General features: G+C 43.1%; 1 long non-coding RNA gene across 1 annotated transcript; it reads left to right on the top strand.

Moving 5' to 3' along the window:
- The first annotated feature begins 11,488 nt into the window (after positions 1-11,488).
- LOC101761026 lies at positions 11,489-13,815 on the top strand. The gene is made up of 2 exons (XR_001163249.2): positions 11,489-12,833; positions 13,565-13,815. It is a non-coding gene; the product is annotated as an uncharacterized LOC101761026 (long non-coding RNA).
- The last annotated feature ends 1,268 nt before the right edge of the window (positions 13,816-15,083 follow it).

Here is a 15,083-nt window from a genome sequence, read left to right as displayed (position 1 = left end):
TAGCATCACCACTAGCAAACAAGGTAGATCAGTAAGCAACTTCTTGCTAATCATATCACATCTCCATGTCTCGGCACCTAACCTTTATGCCCCAAGGTCCTTAACTGTTAAGATAACCTTGTTAAGCAAACCAACCCTTATGCGTGTAAATATTTGATACGAACCCGTCTAGTCAAGGAAAACTTGTGGCACCCTAATTTCATAGACCTACCACCAATTGTACAAGACATTGGACGGTGCAAGTTTTAGTTGGAAGGACATACAAACTTAAATTTTGCAAGAGATCGTTCTACTTCTAACATCACATCATGCAGGAGTAAAACAAAGAATAGCATTCACACAGTTGTGACACAGTATGGCCCAATTTCTTATGGTGATCTCCATCTCCACAGAACCTGTTCACCATGATGATCTCCATCTTCATGATCCATATGCGCCATCCTCCTAGTGATGAGTCCTCCAAGAACTAGTACAAGCTATTACATCTAATCAGCTAGTAAAGAAGGTTACATAGTTACTTGGATCATCATAGATGTGACAATACATATGGCTCCAGCCATATGGCCGTACGCATGACATGCAGGTCATGAATCAGTTACACACATGCATCATATACACAGGGGCCATACTGATCACAAAATCCTGCAAAACAGAGTTAGGCGTTCTAACGTCCAAACTTAAAAGGCCTGAAACTCTATCTTCCAAGCCAATTTTAGGAAATCTAATTTCGCCAATCAATTTTTATATAAAAGGAATCATGTGTAACTTTTTCTGTAGATCAATTTTTATATAAAATTCACCTCAATCCGAGATCGTACCGAAAAGATACGGCTGCTTTACCGAAACACATGATCTCGGTGAATAATCCAATCCAGTAGTTGATCCAATCGACTACTGCACATCATATGCATCTGGCGTATGAACCTAGGTTTCGATTTGACCAATCATATTGATCTTCACTTGCTGCAACTAGTATTATGTGTATCACTTAACTTCGATGGCGGAAATTCGACTGGTAGGAGTATGTTGTTACACGACCATTGCAGCAAGATCACGAAACCAGATCATAGATCAATCTAAAACCGCATATCACCATATGCACACATCCCGAACCCATAACTAAACAGCATCGGCTCTGATACCACTGAAGGGTTACGAGGTAGGCTACGCTAGCGCAAAACAAAATTTTCTACTGCGTAAACCAGGAAAACTGCCGTATATGGATCACGGGATTAATACTAGACGCGCAGATGCAGAAGTTGATGAAGCGCGTCGGGGCAGTGTAGTCGATCACACGTCGTCGTAGTGTAGTCGAACACATCCATGTTCAGCAGCTCGTCCACGTGCAGCGGCATCCTCCTCACGCGGTGGCTCGTCAAGCTCCTCGTCGGCTCATCAGGCTCTCGTGCGGTACCTCATCCAAATGCTGCAGATGCAACACATCCAAGGTATCCACACGTGTGGGGAGGAAGCGTCGCAAGCCGAACTACTAGGTCCGCGAGTGCAACAAGGTGAGGGCATGCGAGGCGCGGCTGTTGCTCGTGCAAAAAGAGATGAAACCCTAAGCCACCCCCACCCCTCAATATATATAGGTTCGTATACGTATAGAAATGGCGCGAGTACTCCTACTCACCCAATAGTTGGTAGCGGCCTCTAGCAAGACGTGCCAGCTCCTATACGCACACGAAGATCATATCAGATGAACCATCATGACATGACGTACATATTATTCCGTTTGCCTCATGATATTTGGTCTAGCTCCAAGCCGACCACTCTTTTTCGATGCTATGATTTGAAATCCCTTTCTAGGTTAACTCTTAACCTCACATAGCATGGTCATGCATTTCCGGATTTGATCACTCGAGGGGTCCAGAGATATCTCTCTCAAATAGAGAGGGGCAAATTCCATCTTGACTGACCATGCTTCTTGACAAACCCGAAAGCTACCTTTATAACTACCCAATTACGGTGTAGCGTTTGATAGCCCCTAAGTAAGTCGATCCACAATTTGAGTGCATGCAACAATCTCAGGTCTAAGGACAAAGCGTACACGTTGTGTAAAGAGAGAACTATGTAACTCGCGTTGGGTCAGTCCTAGCACATGTCTCTGCACGTGGCCACATTATTAGTTTGACATCTCCATGTCCATGATTTATGAAACATAGTCATCAACTAATACATGTGCTAGTATAATATTCATGTGTGTCCTCACATGAACTCCGACTTGGGACAACTTTTAGAATAATCATACATGTAAAGAGTTTCACACACAATTCACATAATTGCAAATCAATTTAAGTAGCTTTTAATGGATATTCAAGGAACACAACATAAAATATGGATACAATGGAATATCATCATCTCTATGATTGCCTCTATGGTATACCTCCAACATATATACTGTATAATGATTGGATGGACCTACATGTCATACTCAAACGGGGGACCCATTGGGTAATTGGTTTGGGGTATACAAGTATTGGATGCCCAAGAGGGCCTGGACCAAACTGAACAGCAGGCCCATTTAGCGAGTATTATTTATATGCTAATCACGAGCCATTTGATTAACCCTAAGGGCTAATTGCCTTACCCCAGCCACACGCCAGCTCTTCCTGCCACAAGGCTGCTGCACGCTAGCGCCTCCTGCCGCAAGGATCCTGCAGCATGCAGCTAGTGTGCTGTCACCGCACGCGCCTGCCTAGTGTTTGCTGTAGTCCTCCCTCCCGGATCAAAGGTTGATCGCGGCGATCCCCGAGTACGTGTTGTGGAGTGCTAGCACGCTCCGGTTCGTCGTTCCATAACTTATGTGTGGACTGCCATAGAGGTGTCGCTCGGTTGCATACTTCGTCAGATTGTACGACTATTTCCTCGATGTACGACTATTTCCTCGATTGACTGCTCGCGCTTCATCAAGACTTCCGCTGCGACGCGCGACAAGCGAAGGTATAATCTATTTACGCGGTTATATTTTTGTGTGCTAGCGAGTAGCATACCGCATTTCCCAATAGTGGTACCAGGGCTTTGCTTGTGCTATTTTTGATCTAGATTAATTTTTTTTGCATCGTTGGTTGTAGATCAGATCATTTTGGCGAATAGCGTTACGCGCGAATTGGACTGTTTTACTCTGTTCTTACTTCCTCATTATGTGACTGGCTAACTGGTCGTCTTTACGATGGCACGTGAGCATCGCATGGCTGACCACGAGGTTGTGGGTCCGTGTAGTGAAGCGGCCAATACGCGGCATGAACGGCTATGTCAGCTAGAACGCCATGTCTGTTAGCTTGCTGGCAGCATGCGAATAATCTATTCCATCTGTTATCGGCTGACAGGACCAAATCGTGCTTTAAAAAAAGGAAGGGGATGTGTTGCATCATTTGTAGAAATGCCTAACTCGTTTTTGTAGAGAATGATGTGATGGTATGGCTTCAAAATCATGTGATGATCTATGTGTAATAAATTCATGTGGCCTGCTTGTCACAAATTATTACAGCCGGGTTGAGGCTATTCATTTTTAGCCTGCGTGCCACTCCTGTGATGTAATTTATAATTCTAATTTAGCTACTAGTGTGTATTAGCTGAATTAGATTATGTAATTCATCGACATGAGCAAAGCAACTCGGCGACTGTCGTACCTTGGAGAAGGCGCCCAAGATGCGACGTCTCGGTGTAGGTGTGCGGACTGACGGTCGTCAACATGTGTTGATTTTCGTTGGATGAAGAAAGGCCATACTATCACAATAATTTGATTATATGTGATGATTATTATTATGCACTGCCTGTGATGAGCATGATAAATCCGTCACGAAAAATTAAGATTTTATGCCCTTCCAACAGCTGCACCATTGGGGTCTTATTAGTAGGTGATGGGTCTGCCAAAGCAGGGTGTCATCTTCTACCTTGATCCATTGGGTGGTGTCAGACACCACAACATAGTGTTGGTTCACTTGACAGAGCTATCAAGTCGTACTTGGACTTTGGGCCATAAGTGTTGGGAGCCCAGATATATGATGTCACCCAACAAACGAGAGTTGCATTGGATGCGATTGGCAAGTGTTGCCTACCTTGTTCACTATGATGCTAGCAGTAATGCCAAAGCTCACTAGTATTACAGGGAATGTTGGATCTCGTCCTGCTATGCAATGACGGGGGACGTTCACACAACATAGCAGGAATTCTTTTATTAAAAGTGTTAATAAAAGAAGTGCCAACCGTTGCGTATCTTACAATTGTAGAAAATGTCGAGTGCGTCAAACTTCAATCTACGATCAATCCTAGATAGAGAAAAGCTAAACGGAACAAAGTTCGGAATCTGAGAATTATTCTCAGATAAGAAAAAAAGGAGTACGTTCTCGATACACCTTACCCAGAAGAGCCTCAGAATATCGTGCACACCGCTAGTGCATATCGTGCTTATGTGAAGCATACTAATGATGCGGTGGATGTGCAGTGCCTGATGCTTGCTTGCATGAACTCTGAGCTGCAGAAGCAATTTGAGAGCACTAACCCGTATGATATGATCGTGGGGTTACGTGGCATGTTCGAAAACCAGGCAAGGGTTAACAGGTTTAATACCTCAAAGGCCCTGTTTGGTTGCAAGCTTGCTGAAGGTGCTCCAGTCAACCCTCATGTGATTAAGATGATTGGGTACATTGAGAGCTTGCAGAGACTGGGCTTTCCCCTCGATGATGATCTCGCCACCGATGTGATATTGCAGTCCCTGCCTGCAAGCTTTGAACCGTTCATCCTAAACTATCACATGAATGGTTTGAAGAAATTGCTGACTGAGTTGCATGGGATGCTTAAGATGGTAGAGGCGAGTCTTAGGAAGACTCCTGGTCATGTGATGACAGTCCAGAAGGGTAAGAAGCGTAAGCGCCAAGAGAAGGCTAAGAAACCTGCTGAAAGTGTAACTTCCGGGCAGGCATCCAAGGCCAAAGAAAAGAAACCTGGTGCCTCCCTGACGATGCATGCTTTCACTATGGTGCAAAGGGGCATTGGTCGAGGAATTGCGAGAAGTACTTGGAAGATAAAAGGAAGAAAGGAGGTGCGACCTCCGCTCAAGGTATTAGTGTTATTGAAATTAATCTTGCTACGCGTTCTAATAACGCATGGGTATTTGATACTGGTGCAATGATTCATACTTGAAAATCATTGCAGGGGCTGAAAATAATTAGACACTTTGTGAGAGACGAAGTGGATTTGCGCGTCGGGAATGGAGCAAAGGTTGGTGTGTTGGCCGTTGGCACTTATCCATTGTCGTTGCCTTCTAGATTAGTGCTAGAACTAAATAATTCTTATTTTGTTCCTACATTGAATAAGAACATTATTTCCTCATGTTTAGAGGATGATGTTTATGAATTCATAATAAAGAACAAGTGTTGTTCCATTTTTATTAATGGCATGTACTATGGGAGATGTCCCATTGTAAATGGGCTTTACGTTCTTGATCTAGAAGATGTAGAAATTAATAGCATTAGTACTAAGAGAACTCACGTAAATAACTCAAATCCTACTTACTTGTGGCATTGTCGTTTAGGCCATATAGGAGAGAAACGCATAAAGAGGCTCCATAAAGATGGTCTTCTCAATCCTTTCGATTTTGAATCGATTGAGACATGCAAGTCATGCCTACTTGGAAAAATAACTAAGACTCCCTTTGTTGGACAAAGCCAGAGAGCAAGTGAGTTATTAGGCCTAATACATACACATGTATGTGGTCTAATGAACTCGATTGCAAGAGGTGGTTTTCAATACTTTATTACTTTACTGATGACTTGAGTAGATATGGCTATATCTATTTGATGAGGAATAAGGCAGAATTCTTTGAAAAGTTCAAAGAATTCCAAAATGAAGTATAGAATCATACCAGCAAAACAATTAAATTCCTACGATCTGATCGTGGTGGAGAATATTTGAGTCATGAGTTTAGCGATCATCTGAAGAGTTGCGGAATTGTTCCACAGCTGACTCTGTCAGGAACACCGCAGTGGAACAGTGTGTCCGAGCATAGGAACCGAACCTTGTTGGACATAGATAGGTCTATGATGAGTCAAGCTGATCTTCCATTGTATTTTTTGGGCTTTGCACTAGAGGTTGCTGCGTTCACACAAAACCGTGTACCATGTAAATCTGTGGAGAAGATGCCATATGAGATATGGACTGGGAAGCGTCCTAGTTTCTTGTTCTTGAAGATTTGGGGCAGCGAAGCCTATGTGAAGCATTGGATGCCCACCAAACTCGAGCCCAGATCTGATAAATGTGTCTTTGTGGGGTATCCTAGGGAAACCAAAGGATACTATTTTTATAACTATCAAGAGAACAATGTGTTTGTTGCTCAAAACGCTGTCTTTCTTGAGAAAGAGTTTCTCTCGAAGAAAATTAGTGGGAGTATGGTACAACTTGAAGAAGTTCAAGAAACACCAGAAAATGTTTCAATTCCCATTGATGAGGTGCAACATGATGAACCAGCGATGGTCGCTGACCAACATGATGAACCTCAACCACGAAGATCAATACAGGCACGTCGCACACCGGATAAGTACACGCTACTAATTATAGGGCAACAGGACATCTTATTGTTGGACAATGAGGAGCCTAAAACATACATAGAAGCATTGATGGGACCGGAGTCTGAGAGATGGCTTGATGCCATGCGATCCGAGATAGAGTCCATGAGAGAGAATCAGGTTTGGAACTTGGTTGATCCACCCGATGGTGTGAGAGCCATTAAGTGTAAATGGATTTTCAAGAAAAAGATAAACGCTGATGGAAATGCTCACACGACTGGTAGTGAAAGGTTTTCGTCAAATTCAAGGTGTTGACTATGACGAGACATATTCGCCCGTCGCCATGCTGAAGTCTATTCGGATCCTTCTAGCAATTGCCGCATATTATGACTATGAGATTTAGCAAATCAACGTCAAAACGGCTTTCCTCAATGGAAACCTAAGTGAGGATGTGTATATGACATAGCCTGAACATTTTGTCAACCAACAAAATGCTAGAACCGGAGCTAGAATCTTCGTTTTGACGAGGTAGTCAAATCATTTGGCTTCTCTAAGAATAAAGAAGAGGCATGTGTTTACAAGAAAGTTAGTGGGAGCGCACTCGTGTTTCTAATCTTGTATGTGGATGGCCTACTATTGATTGGGAATGACATTCCGCTTATGGAGGATGTCCAGGCCTCATTGAGAAAGAGTTTCTCTATGAAGGACCTTGGAGAAGCAGCCTACATACTGGGTATAAAGATCTATAGAGATAGGTCTAAATGCTTAATTGGATTGAGCCAAAGCATGTACCTTGACAAGGTCTTGAATAGGTTCAACATGAATTATTCCAAGAAAGGATCATACCTATGTCACATGGTGTAACCTTGAGGAAGACTAAGTGTGTGTCATCGCCTAATGAGTAAGAAAGGATGAGTTGGGTGCCATACGCTTCGGCTATTGGCTCAATCATGTATGCCATGTTGTGCATGTGCCCAGACATTTCGTATGCTTTGAGTGTTACGAGCAGGTACCAATCCAACCTAGGTGGTGGTCATTATGTTGCAGTAAAAAGTATCCTTAAGTACTTCCGAAGAACTAAGGATATGTTCCTAGTCTATGGAGGTTCGGAGGAGCTCATTGTACATGGTTACACCGATGCTAGTTTCCAAACTGCCAGGATGATAGTAAATCTCAATCGGGATATGTCTTCTACCTCAATGGTGGGGCAGTGAGCTGGAAAAGTTCCAAGCAAGAGACAGTTGCAGATTCGACAACAGAAGCTGAGTATATTGTAGCTTCGGAAGCTGCAAAGGAAGTTATATGGATCAGAAAAATTATTTCTGAGTTGAGCATGGTCCCTAGTTGGAGCGTCTGATAGATCTCTACTATGATAATAGTGGTGCTATCGCACAGGCAAAGGAGCATAGGTCGCACCGAAACTCCAAACACATACTACGGCGATATCACCTGATTCAAGAAATCATCAATAGAGGAGATGTGAAGATATGCAAGGTGCACACTGACCTGAACATTGCAAATCTATTGACTAAGCCACCCCCACAAGCAAAGCATGAGATGCATACGAAGTCAATGGGCATGAGATGCTGGCATAACTGGCTAGCACTAGTGGGAGGCTTATGATGATGTATTCCATAAAGGTAGTCATAAGTTGATGACATCATGTCAACGTTTGTGATCTATATTTTTCAGTGATATGTTCCATGACTTTGTCATTATATGTGATTAGTGAATACGTGATTCGTTAGTGAAACTCCTTGATACAATATTGACATTGTACTAAAAAGATCTCCAGCTTCCATCCATCATGCGGGACTGTGACGTAAGCTGGTACATGTGTTGGGTGGATGATCTTGTTTCAGAGGTCATGGCAATATGGGATATTGCCCCAACAATGTAGGCACGTGTTAGGAACATGGTGCTGGATAGACCCACTACCGCGAATACACTGCTATCGGTGAGTCTCGTAACGACACGCATATTACGTCCTCTGACCTGAGATTGGTGCAGAGTCCCTAGTTGTGGGGCATCACATTTTGGGGGTTGCTAAATGCTATTCCGTAACTGGGTACTTATAAAATCAATTTTCGGATGTGGTTGAAGCAAGTCGCAGGGTGTACCGAGTCAAGAAGGAATCTGCCCCTCCCGTTTTAGGGAGAGACTCCTCTGGGCCCTCTCGATGTGATGAACTGAAAGCGCATGGCCATGCCTCAAGTAAAGGTTAGTCAATCAAAAAAGTTCTTCACTGAGCGAGAAATGGCTAAGAATAAGGGTAGCACTTCACTCGTCTTATACTTGGCTAGGTGTCGTGTGGCAGAAGGATATAATATTGGCGAGTGTTACAGGTTATGCAAGATATGATCTCAGGTTTGTCATAGATCATCGACGCGAGCCCTCGGCCGCTATGGAATTATGATGAAAAAAACACACGTCATAGAGCAACATCTCGTATCGTCACAAAACAATGCGCCATCAACATCTCGTATTTTTGAGCCCACGACTCGTCATAGAATCGGTGGGCCGTATGTAGCGGTGGGACCCATAGGTCCACATGTGATGACACAGGATCGCGCTAGCTGCCACGTGTAGCAACCAGGACTTGCGGTGGTCCACAATATATAAATTATTGATAAAATATAAAAAATGGAGCCACAATATATTAATTATTCGGAGAAAATAAAGAAGTAGATATACTAAAATGGAGCCTCAATATATTAATTATCTGGAAAAAATAAAAAAGGGAAGATTCCGAGGCGGCACCAAGAATCAAACCTGCCCAAGGGGGCATGACTTACCACCAGAATGCTTGCTCATATGTGAAAATATTTGCGTGGCGCTAGAAGTGAACGTTTATCTATACTCCCAACGTGGCACCAGGCAATTGGCTGAGCGGCATTAGAAGATAGTTCATCCTTCTCTTTTTAATCGGGAGTTAATAAAAACTTGGTATTTCTTCCTCTTTAGAGCTCCAAATTTGATGATTTTTTTCTGATTTTTTCTAAAATCATACTCTTTTATTTAATGGTGTTTGTTTGCACATTAGCTACTATCTTGTATCTTTTACAAACTGATTAGTTTCTTCCACCTAAGTAGAAAAGTAAAAAAAATCATTTTTTTCATAACAACTGTTAATGTAACTTTATATTTTCTAATACTAAGGCAAAAGTGAGGTTGTGTCAAAATTTGAAGTGCATATGAGTTGGAAAATATTCTAAGTCATGCAAACTTGAGACTTTGACTTGAGTTATAGGAAACTATGTGAGGGATGTATTCATTTGTGAATAATGTATAGTCTCACTTTATTAAAACCATTTGAAATTTTTATGGTAGGCTTATACATCTAAAATATGTTGTCATGTCAGTTTGTAGAATTTCTTGAACAAATTTAAATATTAATACAATTATTTTACATATCAAACAATTGAATTCTTTATCTATCTCAATTACATGGGCTATAATGAAATATTGAGCCTGAATATAATTTTTTATTATTTTTTGAATATTATTGGAGGTACACATAGTTCAATTTGGAATTACTTTTGACAAATGCGCAGAAATTCATCTAAACTATAAAAAATAGAAATTCAGTTTCTATTTTTTTGAAACTCCTAGGCAACGACATATATGTAGTCTAGTTAATATAAAAAATGTTTTGGGTAAATGAGATAATTTGATTTGTACGTTACTTCACAAGTTTTTGAATTTAAATCCATTTTTTGTTTAAGCTATAAATACGATGATTGATTTTGCTAAATGGGCCGAAAATATAGAGTGGGCTGTTCTTTGCTAAAGTCCGATTCGTACTGGCCGTTCATCTGTGAAACTGACTATTCAGATCGAGTGAGAGAGCAATAAAAGGAGCCACTGGACGACGCCCTCCAGAACCCTAGCGTTCTAATCCGCCTCCCCTTCCCCTTCCCCTCAGGATGGTAATGAATCATGGCCCTCATGCCTCCTTTACAATCCAACTCGGTTCTATCTATTTTTTTTCAAAATCATATAAAATTATGATCCGATCCTTATTGAGCCCGATCCTTAAATTTACTAGGCTAAATTAGAGGCGCTTTACCACCCCTACCTCAGATCCGCCACCACCCTTCTATCACCCAGAGCCCCACGTCCGCCTCCCAACTGCGGAGAAATTTGTATTTTTGACACTCCCAACCGCGTTTGCATATTTGACACTTCAAAGATTGGCTTCGCAAATTTGACACCCACAGCATTGACACATTGATTTATTAGACATTATACCTCTTTAATGATTTTATTTCCTCCTTTTTCATTTACTTAGATTGCGACAGGACTAAAATACCCCTTGCTTTGGTTCGATGAAATCATTTACCTGGCTTGGACGCGCCGCCGCCCGCCTGAAATGGTAGGAGCTGTGATAATTAACACAGGGTGGAATGCAACGTTGAAAACCCAAGTCCAATAGTGCTACTAAAGTTTACATTGCATAGCTTCACTGTGTGCCACTGAAATTCTTGGATTCCCTTGTATACCATCGCATCAAGATCTAATTTATCCCTCAGTTGTTATGATCGCTGTTAAGTTGCTACGGAAAAGACGTTTACCACTCCAATCAGCTCTGCAGCTCACCAAGCAGCGCAAACCTCGTCGTGCGTGGCCGGAGCTGCCGAGGAACGAGACGGACGTGTTGTACTGCCATGGCATCACCAGCAACGCAACACGGCAGCACGGCTGACCCGTCGGCGGCGTTCCGCTCCAGCAGGTCGCCCAGCGTGATGCCCTCGGCGCCTAGGACCGGCCGGCCGGCATCGTGCACCGGCGTGGCGGCGGCGCGTCCGAGCTAGGGTAGTTTAGTTCATTCCTAATTCAGTAAATAGAAAAAAAGAAAATAAAATTATTAAAGAAGCATAATATCAAGTAAATTAATATGTTAAATTTACAAAGCTAAAATTGTTTTTAAGTGTCAAACTACGTATGGCTGCCAATGATACAAATTTGTCTCCCAACTGCGCCCGCTCCGCTCCCTCGCCTTCTCCTCCGCCAGGTCCCGCTCCCTCCTCCACCTCCTCGCCTTCTCCCTCTCCTCTTCCCAATCGCCTTCCCCGTCCCGTTCCCCTTCCCCCACCGCCGCGGCCCCCAACCATGCCCACCAGGCCTAGCAGAAGCGCTGCGCGGGAGCAGGGGAAGCTGACGGAGCACTGGGAGATGGTGGTCAGCGCGTTGCCGTTTGGCTCGTTCCTCGCGCTGGGGTGGAGGTCAGCGGAGCAGCAGCGCGAGGGCCTGGAAATCCATCCACTTCCGCATCTGCTCCAGCGACAGGGCCGAGGCGGTCCTCTCCCTCCTTCGACGGCACGGCTTCCCGGATGCGCACATCACCCGTTTGCTCCGCATCGACTCGCGCATACATCTGCACCTGGGAGGCGGCGGCGGGGATGAGGCTGCTGTCAAACTGGGTGGTGCGGTCGGAGATCAGGCCCAGCGACCACATCTGCACCTGGGAGGCGGCGACGGTGATGGCGACGGCGCCAAGCGAGATGGAGGCATCCTCCCTCTGCTTCAGCCCCGCAGGGCAGCTCCGGGTCGGAACGAAGCTTGACAAGGGGGCGATGAGCACGACCACGGCGGCGGTACCTCATCGCCTCTTCCCAAAGCAACGGCGCCTCCCTCTCCTCAGATCCGCCACCGTCCCCCTCACCTCAGCTCGCAGAAATGACAGGCGTGGTCAGATCCACGGGTTCGATGCTGAGGTAATGCCCCGCGGATCCCGATCCCCACCTGGCCTTGGCCCCAGACGCTAATTCTTGCTGCTGGCTGTGCGCGGTTGGGCTAGTTCTTGCGTGCTGCAAGCTCGATTGAGGGGTTTGAGCTGAGGCAGGCCTTTCTCGAGCTCGCGCAGATGGACCTTGGCCATCAGAGCTGCTAAATTTGGGTGCTTATTTCCGTGTGGTTGCTTGTAAAATGCAGGGTAGTAGTACTAGTAGCTTGCCTAGCCATGATTTCATAATTTATAGTATACCATGATACTGTGATGTTGGGTGTTTTAGTGGAGTATTGTGTAATATAACATCGTAGATTCCGGAATGGATCATCTCTAACTGCAATTCAAGGCCCAGGTGGCATGTTTTAGCTATGACAGATAGTTTGCAGATGGAGGAAAGCAAGATATGATTTATATATTCAGATATGGCAAGTGTTTGTTGTATTGCAACTGTTGCTTTTGCCTTTAATATCTTACCTTCTGAGATGTTGTGCTCTTTATAATGTATATGACAGGTTCGACTGTGCTGAGAAAAGACCTCTGGCAACATTTATGCAATGAAAAAACTCAAGAATTCTGATAGGGTTGTCTGGGGCCATGTAAGATAGCTTCCATTTCTAGCTGTTTTGGTTCTGCATTGTAGTTTATACTGATACTGGCTCCATTGACTGGCTTATGTTTCTAGTTACCTGGTTGTAAATATTAATTATGTGAAAGTGCTTTGCTATCTGTGAGTTCCTTTTCCATTTACTATATTTCACCCTATGTCGGTCTACCAACACACAGTTAAATGATGATAGTAAAATAATAATGCAGTGCTTAGTGCCCTTTCATCTAATACCCAAATATGGTTCCACCATAAAGCTAATGACTCTATTGCTCTGAAGTCTAAAACTGTAACTGATCTAAGTCTCTGAACCAATGAACCAATGCTCTATTGCTCTGTAATCCACCCATTGCTAGGCAAACCTATCCTACTACACAGCATTACTTCTATCATTTCTTAAGCACGGCTATCTCAAGTACTGCATACTGTACGTTTGTTGTGCATTGTTAAGTTTAACTTGCTTTCTGATGTACTCCTAGTTTCATGTGTTTGGTATATTGTTGTGTGGGAGAAATTCTGACTTTGAGATTGAGTTAAACCTCCATATAGATGTACGGATCTACAAAGAATTTAGTTTAGGCACTGCTGCTTTGTCTATTGTCATATTGAAAGAATTCTTATAGCTGTCCACATACTGCTCCTATGTAACTAGCTACTACCTTAATTTTTAGTGATGCATTTATGCTTTCCATGTACTAATCACTTGGTCCTTTAATCTACCAGATCATCAGCAGTGGAGAGGAAATGCCCCTGAGTTTCTTTACTTGGATTCGGTTGGTGCCATGCTGCTGGATGTGGCATTCGTGTGCTTAATTTGTGGAAGAAGTAAATGTATATTTGTGATGTGTACTGTTGCTATCAAATTAATGTATCTATGTAATTCTTTGAAATATGCAAATTTTGAGATCTGTACAATGAGCTTGTTGTTGTAATTGGGCCTAAAATAATATTTTCTTAAATGGGTCGCCTTAAAATTTATGGGCTACATGAAAATCAAGTTCCTAACATGAGCTGAGCCCACAAATAAATGGGCATGCAGCTAGGTTGCCACGTCAACATCCATGCTGGCAGTCACGTCACAGTGATTGACCTTGCGGTGATGTGGCAATTCAATACGTGGTGGATATCCTATGTGGCGATGACCTGTGATGTTTATTGTAGTCACTAATTTTGAGCCTGGTTGGGCTAGCGGGCCTTGGTCACGTGGATTTGGAAGTTCTGTGACTTTTTTTTCTCGTCATAGAATGGAAAACGGTTTTGTGATTACAGTTTTTTCGTCACTGATAAACTTAGTTCTGTGATAAATTTTGGTATTTTGTCACGGGAGTACAAACTTGATGCTCGGTTTTTGACGAAATGGAATTTATCACAGAACTTCCTTTGTGACGAATTTGACAAAAACAGTGACGAAAAGCTATTCGTCACCAAAACTACGATTTCCACTAGGGAAGGTTATTAGAGATTCTCCTCTTTTCCCTCCTCCTTAGATCCTTCATCCTTTTGCCCTACCACCACCCAGCGACTCCCTGCAAATGAGAGAAACTGTTTATTTGGAAATTACATAGATAATGTTTTGCTTTCGTGCATGTAATTGCAAAAAAGATCTGTGTTCGAGCTTTGAGGCTATGTATAGCCTTAAAAGCAAATAAAACAGAGTGAAGTTAGTTACTGTCTAAGCAAGGCCAACAGCAAGCTTCACTCGTTTCGATAGAAATAGGAAATCTAGGAAATAAGAATAGAAACCGACACAACACGAGGAAAAGACATGTAGCAACTAAAGTTCTTTACAAACACGACTACATATGATTCTTGGAATGCATGCTGGGCTTCTAGCTACTTGAAAAATTATGTGTTAAAAAAAGGGAGTGTCTATTTATTTTTTAAAGTAAAATATGTCGAATTTTATGATGTTGCGTATATTGTTCTCCAGTGTTGCACATGTTCATGGGAACTAGGTGCCTGATCTTTCATCAGGTGAGGATAACTCTCGATTTGGTGGAGAAACAACACTCACGATCCGACTTCTGATCAGCAAGATCCAAACCCCGCAATCGTAGCAACACTTCTCCTCTGGTTATCAACTGCGCATAGCTCAATTAACCTCGCCATGAAGGCTAATCCCTGCCTGCGAATTGTAGAACACAAGCAAGAACAAGGTAGATGCAATCTGAATATTGCTAATAATATGAAGCGCACGAGTTGGGGTCTCACAAACCGATAAAACAACGAAACTGTTCAAAGA

This window comes from Setaria italica, chromosome II (genome assembly GCF_000263155.2).
Source record: "Setaria italica strain Yugu1 chromosome II, Setaria_italica_v2.0, whole genome shotgun sequence".
Lineage (NCBI taxonomy): Eukaryota > Viridiplantae > Streptophyta > Magnoliopsida > Poales > Poaceae > Setaria > Setaria italica.
This window is presented reverse-complemented; position numbering and strand designations above follow the sequence as displayed.